Source organism: Phalacrocorax aristotelis, chromosome 6 (genome assembly GCF_949628215.1).
Source record: "Phalacrocorax aristotelis chromosome 6, bGulAri2.1, whole genome shotgun sequence".
Lineage (NCBI taxonomy): Eukaryota > Metazoa > Chordata > Aves > Suliformes > Phalacrocoracidae > Phalacrocorax > Phalacrocorax aristotelis.
The window spans coordinates 18,326,904-18,340,304 of NC_134281.1; the positions used below are offsets into that span (position 1 = coordinate 18,326,904).

General features: G+C 43.5%; 2 long non-coding RNA genes across 3 annotated transcripts in view; one reads left to right on the forward strand and one right to left on the reverse strand.

The window, feature by feature from the left end:
* LOC142058695 (uncharacterized) overlaps positions 1-13,401 on the forward strand; it is a 264,243-nt gene that overhangs the window by 55,806 nt on the left and 195,036 nt on the right. The window lies entirely within an intron of this gene.
* LOC142058693 (uncharacterized) lies at positions 3,823-8,356 on the reverse strand. Its single transcript, XR_012661064.1, has 2 exons — positions 7,821-8,356; positions 3,823-6,264 (listed from the first exon to the last, which is right to left on the reverse strand). It is a non-coding gene; the product is annotated as an uncharacterized LOC142058693 (long non-coding RNA).

A 13,401-nucleotide genomic window follows, 5' to 3' on the forward strand; every position in this document is an offset into this window, starting at 1 on the left:
TACTCTCCAAATTGTTGGCATCTTGGCTGTAACTGGTCTGCAGCAGAGAAATGGAATTTGTCTTGAGTCCTCATTTCCCTTTTATTTCAGTCTACCAATCTTTCCTCTTCTGTCACACAGAGATAAATATTGGTTTCAGAATTAAAGACCATGTCAGGACTAGACTCTTCAGTTTGTCTTAATAATTTCATACAGTTTGTTTCATATGACGAAATTAATAAACATCTCTCATCTCAATGCATACTCTGACATGTGTAAGAAACAAAGCCATTCTGAAAGTTACAGCTGTGCTGTGGTCCCCTCAGCTTGGGGAGTGTGTTGCTGAGCCCCACAGTACTGGCCAGAAACGTCCTGCCTTCTCCCAACAAAGTACTCTGCTGTAGACCTGATGGGTTCAGAGAAGTCTGTTTAACTCCATCTCCTAAATCACTGTTCGTGCTAATCACACTTTCACAATTTATCCATTTAAACTAGCAGACCAACAAAAGTTTTGGCAGATTGAACTTGATATTTAGGAAGAGAGCATGCTGCTTTTTGCTAGAGACATACTAGAGCCTTTAGTACTTCCTCAGGTTTCTTCTTTCTCCCCTCAATTTTGCTTGCACCTACTTTTTGCCCAACATTTTATATTGAAAATACCTTGTGGCAGCTTTGGAACAACTATGTTAAGCAGGAGCTCCCTGCAGTCAAATCAGCCCATCACTGTGTCTGCCTAATTTCACTGTCCCTCTCTGAGGGGGAAGGTTCATAAGCCTCTTCTTGTCAGATTCTCATCACCTGATCTTCAGCATTTAACTGTACTGGGGGCATGTTCTCCCTTTTCCCACAATGCCTGCCTTCTTCAGTCAGCTTTGACTTTTAGGGGGCTGAATCCACTTCTGGAAGTTCTGCCTTTCCACTGACTAGAGAGAGTGTAGGGAGTCAGAGGGTATCCTGCATGAGCAGAAAGATGAGGCATTGACTAGCTGACATGGATGGAATTTGTCCTAAAAGAACACAGTTCCTTGCTCAGACCAAACAGTCTGGGAAGATGCTTGGATTATTTCTCTTGCTTTTCTCTGACAGTTCCCAAGAAGTGTGCAGCCCCTCGCACTGTGGGTGGAGAGGGAGGGAGGAAGAGGAGCCTGAAACAAAGGGCAAGGCTATCTTGTGGAGAGGACTTCACTGAACTCGTGCTCAGAAACTGTGCAACAAGCTGTCCTGGGAACACCACTCACCCTGGTCATGCATGCTGCTTCTTCTGACCTCTAACTGATCTTCCTCAGCAGTCCTGGTCTGCACAGAGTCCTTGTCAGCCTTCCCATTTCACAGCCAGGATGTGATCTTCTCTTCCAGTCTCACCTCGACTGGGCTAGACCAGCTTTCGTGGTCAAGCATTTGTCCTGCTTCCTCATGAAGGGAAGTCTGCCTTGCTTCCAGTGAATTATGTTTAACTTCAGTGGTTAGCATCAAGTGCTCTGCTTCCTGCTGCCTTGCTGTAACAGCTTATTTGGTCAATGTATTTTATTGAGAAAAAAAAAAAAAAAGGTGCCAAGGGACAGAAAGCATTTAAATTTAAAGTAGTCTAGGGCCAATGAGCCATCTCCGAGAGACACCCCATGATGTCTGTGACTTCTCTCTTCTCTTGGAGGAGTTCCTGTTCCACCTATGTTCTTTCAGCCACAAAAATTTTCTTCAGAGGAAGGGGAATGGTAGTTAGAGGCAGCCTAAATAGAATTAGCATGGTTGGAGAGGGAGACTGTTTGGTTGTCTTGTCCTGTTTCATATGTTCCCATAAAGCTATTTATGCTTCCTGCTGTTTATCTTAGGACTAAATGAGATAATTAAATGTATACAGAGATAGAACTCCATTCATCTGAGGTCCTCAGTATCTCGGAAATGGTGTTGTGGCTGCTTCGCAGACAAACCCATCTCACTCCCTTGCTTTCCTTTAAGCATTTTGCTTCTGGCACAGGTCATATGGAGAGCTCTACCTGACTTTATCTGGGGACAGGGGCAAAGTACATTGCCCAAGGTCCCAGGGTGAATCCATGACACGAGCAGAGCCCTCAGCTGTGAATCCCTGCTCCTCAGCCCTCCCCCTCTCATTCTTGACCCTGGTGTTTTGTAGTCTTTCACACACAGTCTGTTATCTTCTGTTTCTTCTGCCTGTTTTTCAGAGTGAGTGACAGGAGATGTACTGCATGGGTTAGTTAACATATCTGTGAGAAAAGCTCTGCAAAGGATCTATCTGCAACAGTGTAGGAGAACTGAAAAAGTGTAATTATTTCTCTTCTCCTTTGTAAGTCCTTGATTTTCCTTAGTACAGCCTGGGACATGCTGCAGAGAAATCCATGTGTAGGCTCATATGATCTCAAAAGTGAGGAAATCCCTGCGGGATAATGCTGATATACTCTGGAAATACCAGACCCAAGAGTGTGAGGTACTGTGGTAACCCTCAGGGTGCTATCCTGTCTTCCAAACAGAGCAAACACTTGGTTTTTGCAGGCCCCATTTCTACCATTTCGTCCCTGTACCTTGAACAATAAATTTCTCTGTTAACTTTTGGTCAGTTCAGGCTCTTCTGTGTCAGAAATGTTAACTTAATGGAAATTAAATACTCCTAGTGGGTTCCCAGCCCTCACAGTAGTGAAATTCCAGTCCTTGAGCTCCCCTCAGCCTTTAAGGTGTTCAGTCACAGAGTGTTACCGTTAGTGGCAAAATTGGTACAAGGTTTGTTCTGTGATGCCCTGCTATGATTGCAAGCATACAGTCTCAGATGGTCAGTCCTGCCTGTTGAAGCAGGTCATCTCCTGAGTTGTGCACCTTACGGATGTCAGGGTAAAGGTATGTGATGCTCCTGGCCTAGCTGTTCCAGGGAGAGGAGAAAGCTAAGCGATGTGTACGTTTTTGGAGAAGAGTAGTGTCTGCCCCATGAGACAGTTATCCTTTGGAAGTTTGTGTCAAAGTTCTGCATTTTAAGTATTTTTGGTTTGGTAGTATCCATTGAAGAAAGCTCTTCTTGCAGAAAGACTGTCCTGGCAGAATTGGGTGTCTTTAGGAAGACAGCAACCCCTTTCAAGTTGGAAGAAGCTGCAAAGCTGCCGCAGCCTGGTTTTTTCTCTAGTGCAAAATAATTTTTCCTGAGCCATAGCTGTAGAAACTTGCTGTGCTGACTGATGTGGATGCTTGAAAGAAGGCGTAAGCACCAGGAACCTGCAGTTGTGAGGATATATACATATGTAGTTTAAACACTAATTCAGCCATTCTGTCATTGCTAGGAAATACAAGTATGTATTAAGTCTCCCATACCTGGCATAGTGCTCCCTCCTGCACAGAGCCCAGAGCTGGTCAGGAGAGGAATGCAATGACAGTGCTATGTGTGCTCCCTGCTCTAATAGCTGTGGTGGTCATTATTTTGAAAACCTGCTTACTGGTCTGCAGAAGCAAAACCCCAAGTCCTTGACTCCTGAAGTTCTTCATTAAAATTCCTCATTTAAAAAAAAAGTTGGATTTGATCTGTAGTCTGAAATACTTGACTAGAACATCAAAGCAAGTTTGGAGAGGAGGGGTAGTATTGATGTTGCAATTTACCTGACTTTTTTCCAACTCTAGATATTTCTGACATGGATGTTGTAATCTAATTTCTAAATATGTGTATTTTCCAAATATTTGGCTTTGTTTTTCATTAGATCCTTCTGAAAAGTCAGTACTTACCTAGGCAGTTTGGTATAAAGTCACTGAATCACGGCAGTGCTCTTCTGTGCACATTTATATATGCTTATAAGAAATAGGTCTAAAGGCTGTTCTGACCGGTATAAGTGTGCAGGAAATTTAGGTAAATGTCTTTTTGATGTTTATTACAGTATAACCAAGCTGTGAACAAAAATGCTCTTCCAAATAATTAAGAATTATTACAACTTCAGCTTACAACTTCAACAATAATAACGATACCTTAGTTTGTTCTGTTAGTGCCCATTGCTTTGAACTGCTGCTGTTTAAGGGCCAAATCATAGAATAGATCCTGCCACCACTGAAGTTGAAAGAGATCTTTTGGTTGGACTTGACTGGCCTTTACAGAAGCAAAGTTCTTTGGACACACTGGCTGTAGTATTCCTCCCCAAACAGAAATTTTTAAAGGCTGAAGATATAGGTGAAAGCTATCATTTACAGGAAGACTTCAAGGTCTTCTCCCTTCCTACCCATGCCTCCCCATCCCTGACTGTAAGAGAGAGCAGCAACTTTTCTGTACAACGTAAGGGTGGTTCTTTTAAAATCAGATACAGACTTATAGCTAAGCCACTGAGACTGAGAGTTATGTGCCTGTTAGAATATTTCATTAAGAGAAACTGTTCAGCATGACAGTGAGACTAACTTGGCTTTGGAGGCATCGGGGTACGTGGTTGGTGACAGCAGGGACCTACAGGTCAGAGAAGGGACTAATGACGTTGAATAAGTCTATTTCATGGTGTCCAGGAGGATACTGATCTTGAGGGAGCAGAACATCCTAACATCAGAGAAAGAGGTCCCATGTGATATCTCCAATCAAACACCCAGAATAAATGCGTTTCAGATCCAAGACTTATGTTGTGCCTGTGCAATTTTTCTATCCCACACCACTTTGTGGATGCTCAGTCCCACCTCAAGAAGGAAAAATGAGCTTTTTTTTTTCCTGTAAGCTTGTTCTAGATGCAGTTATCAGATATATGTGCATGCAAATGAAGCACTCATCTATTTACATGGCTTATAGTTGGTAAGCAAAGTAGTGTGAGTCTTCTGCTACTTCCCTTTGGAACATGCTACAACAGAGAAAGCAAGACTGGGAGAGTTGGCATGATGTTGGGCTAAACATGCTAAGAAGCCAATATGTTTGTGACTATGCACATAAAAGATCTTGCACTTAAAATGCACTTCAAAGTGGTCACGGAAGAAATATGCACACAAGCTTTATCTCTCTGTTGAAATGGTGTTCTCTAATGCACTGCTGATAAGCCATTCAGAGCATCACCTGGTTTAATCAGGGCAGGAAGTGAAGAACGCTTATTTCTTGCTTAAACTTCCAAAGTTACTAAGCTCTGAAAGAATAGGCTATTTGCCTATCATCAAATCACTGGGAATAGACGTTTTCCCAAGAGGAGCTCCAAAGTCTTTGGTGGTGACTGTAGTTTGGCCTGTCCATGTTATATTACACCCAAGACCTAGTCCCTAAAATAGTGCAGTGCCCTAATGCTGTCCTTGCATGCTGCCTCACTGTCAAGTCAACACCGCTTCCTGGAGAGTTCACATTCTCCTGCAGGATCTCTGCTCAGCACTGCCCACACTCAGTCCTGTTGCACTCTGAGAAGGGCAAGTCATAGCCTGGGGTCAGATGGTTGCAAACTGCTTATGGTCTTTATTCCCAAGACTACCAAGATGATGCTTTCTCATCCAAAAAGCAGCCAAATGACTCTCCCTCCATCCCCTTTGCTTATACATAGCTATACTGTTCAGGACCTGCCTCTGAGTAATCCCCTTGCCTTCTCTGAAGGGTGTTGACTTAAAAAGGGCAATGACACATGGTTTTGATACAAACTTATGAAAAAATGTCCTTAAATCACCAGGGCAATTGTTTAAAACTCAATCCTTATCCCACACTCTTTTCCTGCTCGTATGGCAGCGCCACAGGGTGGTCTTTCCCCCTGTCCTGGAAAGCCAGGAGAAATCATGTCTGCCGATGGCCCTGGCTTGTGTGGAACAGAAAGGGATGGTGTTTCTGCGGGAGTCAGCTCCCTTTTAGTTCCTTTTGCCCCAGCTGGGCCGAAGTTTTCTTTGCTGGCCGTTGCCCTGGACAGCCAGGCCTTGTCCTGCCAGCCAGCAAGCAAAGGCCAACTGGTGCCGGCTGATTGTGCCTACCAGTGGGATATTCTGGCACATCACTGCAATGCCTGTGCTGCATGGTGGTGACATCACAGCGTTACATCACGGTCATGTTTGATAGTGGTGCCCTGGTAGAAGGGAACAGCAGAGGAGACATTGCTGAAGACCACTTGCTGCTTTTCACTCCCAGAGCCACTGGTGGTGCGTCTCCAGAGCCTGGAAGTCAATAAAGCTGTGTTGAATGGCTGTAGGCAATGAGAGGATGGTGTTGTGTCCAGTTGCCTCTGGGACTGGGTCCTCAGGGAGGAGTGGGGACAGCCGCAGCATTGGGCATCCCAGTGCCCTGTTTGGGAAGTTTTCCTGCTGGGCACCTCTGACACCTGCAGAAATGTCCTTATGGTCTTTGTTGTCATTTCACTGAGATGGTGTCTATAAGAAAACATTATCCAGGATATTTTAGGTACTTAATCTGTGCTGTGGTGTAAACACAAAGAGCTGCAAATATGTAGGAATAAGTTTCCGCTATGTATAGGAGAAGGTAGTCCAAAGCACAGGGAAAGTGTTGGAAAAAAGGAAGAGGGGCATTTATCCAATCCTCAGCTTTTTCAAGTAGTATTAAAATATTGAAGAAAATATTTTATTAAAAATTGTAAAATCTTCTAGGTTGGAAAAGACCTTTAAGATTATCAAGCCCAACAATTAACCTAATAACTAGGGGCTAAATCATGTCCCTGAGTGCCATGTCTACATGTCTTTTAAATACGTCCAGGGATGGTGACTCAACCACTACTCTGGGAAGCCTGTTCCAGTGCTTGACAACCCTTTTGGTGAGGAAATTTTTTCTAGTATCCAGTCTTAAATCTCTTCTGGCACAACTTGAGGCCATTTGCTCTCGTGCTATTGCTTGATACTTGGGAGAAGAGATTGACACCTCCCTCACCACAACCTCCTTTCAGGTAGTTGCAGACAGTGATAAGGTCTCCCCTCAGTCTCCTTTTCTCCAGACTAAACAACCCTGGTTCTGTCAGCCACCCCTTATAAGACTTGTTCTCCAGACCCTTCACCAGCTTTGTTGCCCTTCTTTGGACACACTCCAGCACCTCAATGTCTGTCTTGTATTGGGGGTCCCAAAACCGAGTCAGAATGAAAGGAGGAAGGAAAACTATTAGGCAAAAACATGACAGGATCAGCATCACTGTATAACTTTTCACTGTGGTAATGCAATGAAGAAACATCATCTTCAATACAAAGAACCCTTTTCCTGATATCTCATGCTCTAAAAGTGCCACTTCCTAGTGCAAGATGGGTCAGGGCCAACCTGTTACCTCTAACTCATTTCTGCTACAGATGTGGACAAGAAGGCAGTGCTCGCATTGAACCAGCTCCATTTCCAACCATTGTATGCTCCATATTGAAGAAATGACCACAGGCCATCTGTTTATCAAAGCAACACTGAAGGGAGCAACAAATTCTTAGTAGTCTTATTTGGGAGAAACAGCCTGTTCTTTGTTGTAATTAAGAAACAGTCCAGTTGGACAGTCTAGTTTTCAAAGACTAATTTCTCCAAAAATCTCTCTTCAAATAAGAAAATGCTCTACTAACACTAACTGGCTCATATTTTAAATAGTGTAATCATTGATGCTAAAGGTATATTGTGAAAGTTTGGTAAGTAAGACTGAGTGATATTTAGACCAGCTATACAGCTATGAAATCTACAGCTAATGCTTCTGGCATAGATTACATGCACAATACAAGTAGGAAAGGCTTATTAAACAGCTGAACAAATGGGAGAGTGGGGGGTGCATGTGTGCGTTGCTCAAGAGGAATTAGAACATTAGAGTGGAAAAGCAACAAAAGCAACACTAAATGCCCAAGCCAGTGGCAAAGTTGAAATATTAACATAATAATTGACATAGCTAACTTAAAACATGTCAGCTAGTGTTGCAGGTCTAGTACCAAAAAAAAAAAAAGCATTCAATTCTTACCTGAGAAGCTGAACACTCCAGTGATGATGATGATGATGATTGTGGCTGAATAGAAGAAGAAATGAGGTCCTGTACAAAGACATACCCGAAATCAGTACTTAGAGATATCAAGTGTATATTAAGGACATAAAAGCCACAGACATTTAATGCAGGATTTCTACAAAAACACTTTTAGATAGTGTTTATACTGTACAGGACTAGACTTTTAAAAATTGTTAAAATGCTTATCTAAACACTAGACAGGTAAGAGTGAAAGCAACCCATTAGGAAGGTTCACAAATTATGCAGCTCTTATCTCTCTGGACAGGAAGTGCCAGAATGGTTAGAGCATCAAGCCTGGAAAATGAGAAAGGAGCCAAACTTTAGGGAATGTTTTCCAGAACGTTTGGGTCATCATAAGTCAAATATTCTCAAATGAAACTGTAACTTTGTCAAAAATCTGGTGTAGTAGGTCTGGGTAAAGGAGACAGTTTCATAACAGTGATGAAAAGTACAGGTTAAAGACCATGGTCTTTGCTGTACAAAGAAATATGGCCTTTTAGAAGGTACGTAGACAAAAGGGTGATTTTAATAGATCAAAGCAAAGTTTTACATCAGCAGAATTGAGAAAGCCTTGGAAAAAAATGCTAAAGTGCATTTGCTATTTACAAAATATAGCTAATCTTAGTGAGTGGGAGCAGTCAATATTGTACATAATGATGAAGAGGAAGAAGAGAAACTATTTGTATTTCACAATTCTCTGACCACTGTGTTAGAAGAAAATATGGCATATGGCCCTTATAAAAGGAAGTGAGCTAAACAAAGAATATGAGTATATTCTTTTTTACTTGTTTCTAGGAGAATATGGGTTTTAGTACAAAATTTTAAAAAATATTTTAATATAGTATGTATACTGAGTACCTGGTGTGTACAACTGATACCTGCAAAATGTTATCCACTGTAACATTTTGAGTACAATCCTGCATTTGACTGAAATTTCTGAAGGTTGATAAAAAAACTGCAGGGAATAGAACTGCCCAGCCCATATCCTTTCTTCCCCTTTCTCTGAGGAACCACCTCTTTCTTCTCCCACTTCTTGCTTTTGATGGTGTAATAACTGTGCTGTCAAGAACAGCTGTAATAACAAAGCTGTCAAGTCCAGCAGAGTCCCAGGAAAAGTTTGTAATCAAATCTGTAAAAGCCTGACCTTTGTAGGAGACTGCATAAGTCACTTATTGCTTGCAAGTCCAGTGAAGAGCATGGTGATCATAGTAGTTGTTTCTGTGGTGTTAGGAATGCACCGGGATGCAAGAACTGGGCAAAAGGTTTGCTGACTGTCATGGAGAGTGGATGAGGCTGCTTGTAAGGAGCATACCAAACTCATCAAATACTAAATACTGTACCTAGTGGACGTGAGGGCAGGCACGCCTCTCCTGGAGGTCAGAATGGGTCTCTGGAGGTAGATACGACTGGGGTGAGTTTGTGAGCCATTTTGATGGAGTGCTAGAAGAAAAAGCCAGCCTGGTTCAAGGCTCAGGCAGAAGTTGTTTTAGCTCCATATTTTGGCAAATGCCTTGTTATTGCAGGGGCCTAGGCTACATGTGGGGAGGATCGTTTGTCTCTCCTGCTCCCTTCTTATAGCATGTTGCAGATATTTTCTCACCTCCCTGAGAAGCTGGGGAAGTATCTGGTCATGGAGTGGAAGAATCCTGGGACAGATGCCCTGTCGGCACTAGTAGAGGAAAATTTTTGCTGTAAGGCTTCCTGCAGTTTTAGGGAGAGTGGTGTTGGTGGCTCCCATGTCCTCCTCTTATATTGCGTGTGCCAATATAGTTCTTTGTGAGGAAACCAAAGTTGCAGAGAAAAAGGTAATGGGAAACTGACCCAGCCATGTATGTGGCCTTCACTAGCTATGTGTAGTTAGCTGGAATGTCGTGGGACTTCTGCCCACCTCTTGATACTTGCCCGTTTTGAAGGCTCCTGGGCTTGGGATCCTCAGAAGTACAGTTTAATGTCCATACCATTGGTGGCCTCTGTCCCACAGCAGGTTGGAAGCAGTGCCTGGTAATAGAGTTAATGACCTTATTCATTAAAGCACGTTTAGGGGAAATTAGTATATGTCTCCTTTTCTGATCAGCTTCCTGGGCACAGCTGTGGAGTCCATTTCTGGCACAGAAAGGCAAGTTCTCCTTCACTGGGTGTTGCTGTAACTGTTGTGTTGTATTTTTTGTACAAACACCCATTACCACAGTATCCGAGCACCTGCGAGGAGTTGCTGCACCAGGATGTGGTCAGGTTCGGAGGCACACAAACTGATGGATATCACATTCTACCTCTTTAATTGCCACCCAGTGCAAGTCTTTTTTTGGCAAATTAATCAAGGAGGGAGGTTGATGGATGATTCATAAACATAATGCTCAGTACAAGGAAGGCAGGAGTGGACAGGTGGAGACAGAACTTCCAAATGCTGTGGGAGCAGCTCTTTGCAGCAGCCTGGAGGTGACCAAAGCTTTCTTTGAGGTTCACAGTAGGTTTCCTGTTCCATGTCTTACTGAAGAATCTGAAGCAGCAAAGCCTAATGTTTTTGGAGTAGGTCTCACCATTACCACCTTCCTCCCTACCCCAAGTCTACCCACCTCTGGTCTCCCTGTCCTTCTTGTACACTCCACTAGGACTGCTCCTGCCTTATTCCAACCTCAGGTTTCTGCTTTCTTGCCCAGCCCTGCTGCTAGGTGCAGCCAAGCAAATGGGGACCCCAAGTTGGTAGGCCTGGGGAATGCAGCAGCTTGAGCCCTGCTCCATGTCATGCCTCACTTCTGTTTTTGGCTTATGTGACCTTGGAGACCTGCCTATTGAAAAGAGAGAGGCTTCTTGTAGCTCCCAGCAAATTTCAGAGGTACCTGAAAATCACAAGGAGGACTTGTAAGATTGTAGGAATGTGGGAATGAGAAATAAATCGAAATGTTTAACTTTGTTACTTAAATAACTGGTTATAAATGGGAGAAACTTGTTTCTGCTGATAGTAAGATGTCCATACACGAGCAATGAGAACCTCACCAGGCCAGCCTTTCGGTTGAGTGTAGCTCAGCCTAGCAGCAGTGCTGCCTGCAAGACATCCTGCCATTTCCTTCCCTATCCCCCTGTTCTCTTGACTGCAAAATAGGGGTGGTGGTATCTGGTCACATATGCATCAGCCAGCAGAGAGCCAGTGATGAACAGTAGCCAGAAAAAAATTTGATATTCATACTGCTTCAAACTTGTTTTTTTCCCAAAATGCATTTTCAACTAGTCTTAAGCTGCTTGCAACTTATGTTTGTGTTTGGCAAATAACTACAGCTAAACTGAATTCTGATTTATATCAGAAATTAAATATTTTGTATGGAAATATTCAGAAAACGAATGTGTGGTGGTGCTCTTCCCAGTAGTTAGCTGGTGAGAGCGCTGCTAATCGAGGCACAAGACCCAGTTTCAAATCCCCTCTCTATATTTAGATGCATAATCTGGATTTAAAAGTGTCCTGTGCCGTGGAATGGCCTTGTCAATTGACTAGGAGCCATTTTGTGATGGGTTTATCTGCCTTTCTAGCCAAGTTCCTTGTGGAGGTGGGTGCAGTCATCAGGGGCTGATCTGTCAATCTGAAAAATGACTTGCCCATCTCTGGTGTGCTGGCACAGCTATCACTGGGAAATCATGCCATTGCAAAATACTCTGTTCCAGCTGTGTATACCTTACTCATAAGTAGATGTTCCTTCCTCTCTAATTATCTCTGTGCTACCATTGCTCCCAAGCACCTTGGAGCACTATTAAGTAGTAATAACTACCAATACATGTGGGAGAAATCAAGGTTAATACATAGCTCATTTAGAGAGCTCCAGGAGGAGCACAGAAAGGGGGTCTTGTCCAATGCAAAAAGCTCCCATGGGTGCATCTGAATGCAGCCTTTCTAGCAGAAGAGTTATACTCAGAAGACAAGCGATTTGATTCCTGAGTATGGGACTCTGTCAGGTCAGTGAGTGGGAGAGCAATACTTACAAGTTGAGCTGCTGTGATTTGTTTTATTTTTGTGTTTATTTTGGTTTGCATTTTATCCATAGTTATTAGAAACCAAATAGAAGCTCCAAACTGGTGTTGAGTCAAGCCCTTGGTCTGGCTGCGGGCATGTGAAAATGAGCCAGTGTGGTCAAGATGGGACGTATCATTCCAACCTGCTTTAAGCAGTGTATCACAGACCTCTTTCCTGTACTGTAAGGAGTCTTGTGTCTCCTCATTACGATTAGGGGGTGAAATGAAGGGCTGAGTGAGTTGCATCTCTGTACAACACAGTTGCATGGGGAAGGATTTCTGGGTAAGAACAAGGCGGGACACTTGTGCTTGCTAGCTGGAGCTCTTGGTTTGCTGCAGCGCTTGCAGTGTCCCTGCAGTAACTCCTTTAGGCAGGATGGAGCCTGCAGCTGCCATGGTCTGTGCCACAGGGTGAGAGGCGGCTTTGGAGAGAAATAGAGGCCAGAAAAGTAGTATTTTGGCACCTGGATTCTCTTTGTAGGCCATGTCCTGTCAGTGTTTTGTTGCTCTCTAGCTACTAGCATAGTGAATTTAACTGTACACAGGTCAAAAGCAGGGCAAAGAATGCAGAAGATGTTTGGGTTGCGGTACTGGGTATTACTCCTTGAAAGCTAGTCATCCAAACCCATCTGTAACTGTGGTGTTCTGCAACTCTAGCTACCCTGTGCACCTGCTTGGAAAAGGACATGTAGGAAAGGTTTCTTGCAAGGACCTCTGGGATTGCTTAGTTATATTTGCCCCAGTGTTGTGGCTGATCATGAAAAGTGAGTGGAATAACATCAGAAAGCTCTTGCAGTTCTGTTTTAGTCCTAGCAGTGCTGCTCACCACAGTTACCGTCCTGGTCTTCCCCTCTGTGCTTTCAGTGTCTCCTGTCTAAGGTGACCAGTACCCCAGGTGTCCTGCTCAGATTGATCATCCTTAACTTGAACTAGCTGGTTTAGGGCAAAGTCCTTTTACGGAGAGGGCTGTCTGTAGCTGTCTCATGGGTCAGCAGCTCAGTCCAAGACCAGACTCCTCTAAAGGGCACAGGCTTGAAAATGGGGACTTAAATGAAAATGCTTGGCTTTGAAGCTGCAGTAGATGTTGGGTCCCATAGCAACCCTTGCACCTAAGTGGTGAATGAACAAACTATTATACTGCATTTCCTTTCAGTTTTGTTCTTGCAAATAAGTCTAAAGTGGGCTCCTAACAGTTTTTGCACCAGCTGTGGTGGTCTCACTCTTCCTTAGCAGTTTTTACCTCTTTCTGCTTTTTCCTTAATGACGAGGATGGCCCTAGTTGTTTGATCTTCCACAGCTCTGAAACTGGCCTTATGTGCTGCTTAAAGCTTGAGTCTTCAACATCACTTCTCAAGGCTGCCATGCATGGCCTTCTGGTGCTCCCTCCTTCTGGAAAGTGTGTGAGTGCGTGTGTGTTGATCTATGAGGGTAGCACAGGTGATGCATGCTCAACTGTAGCTTATTACAGGGTAACATCAGGACTTCCTGGCTGCAGATCTGATCCTTCTCCTCCTTTTTCCCTACTTTAAGAGAAGAACAG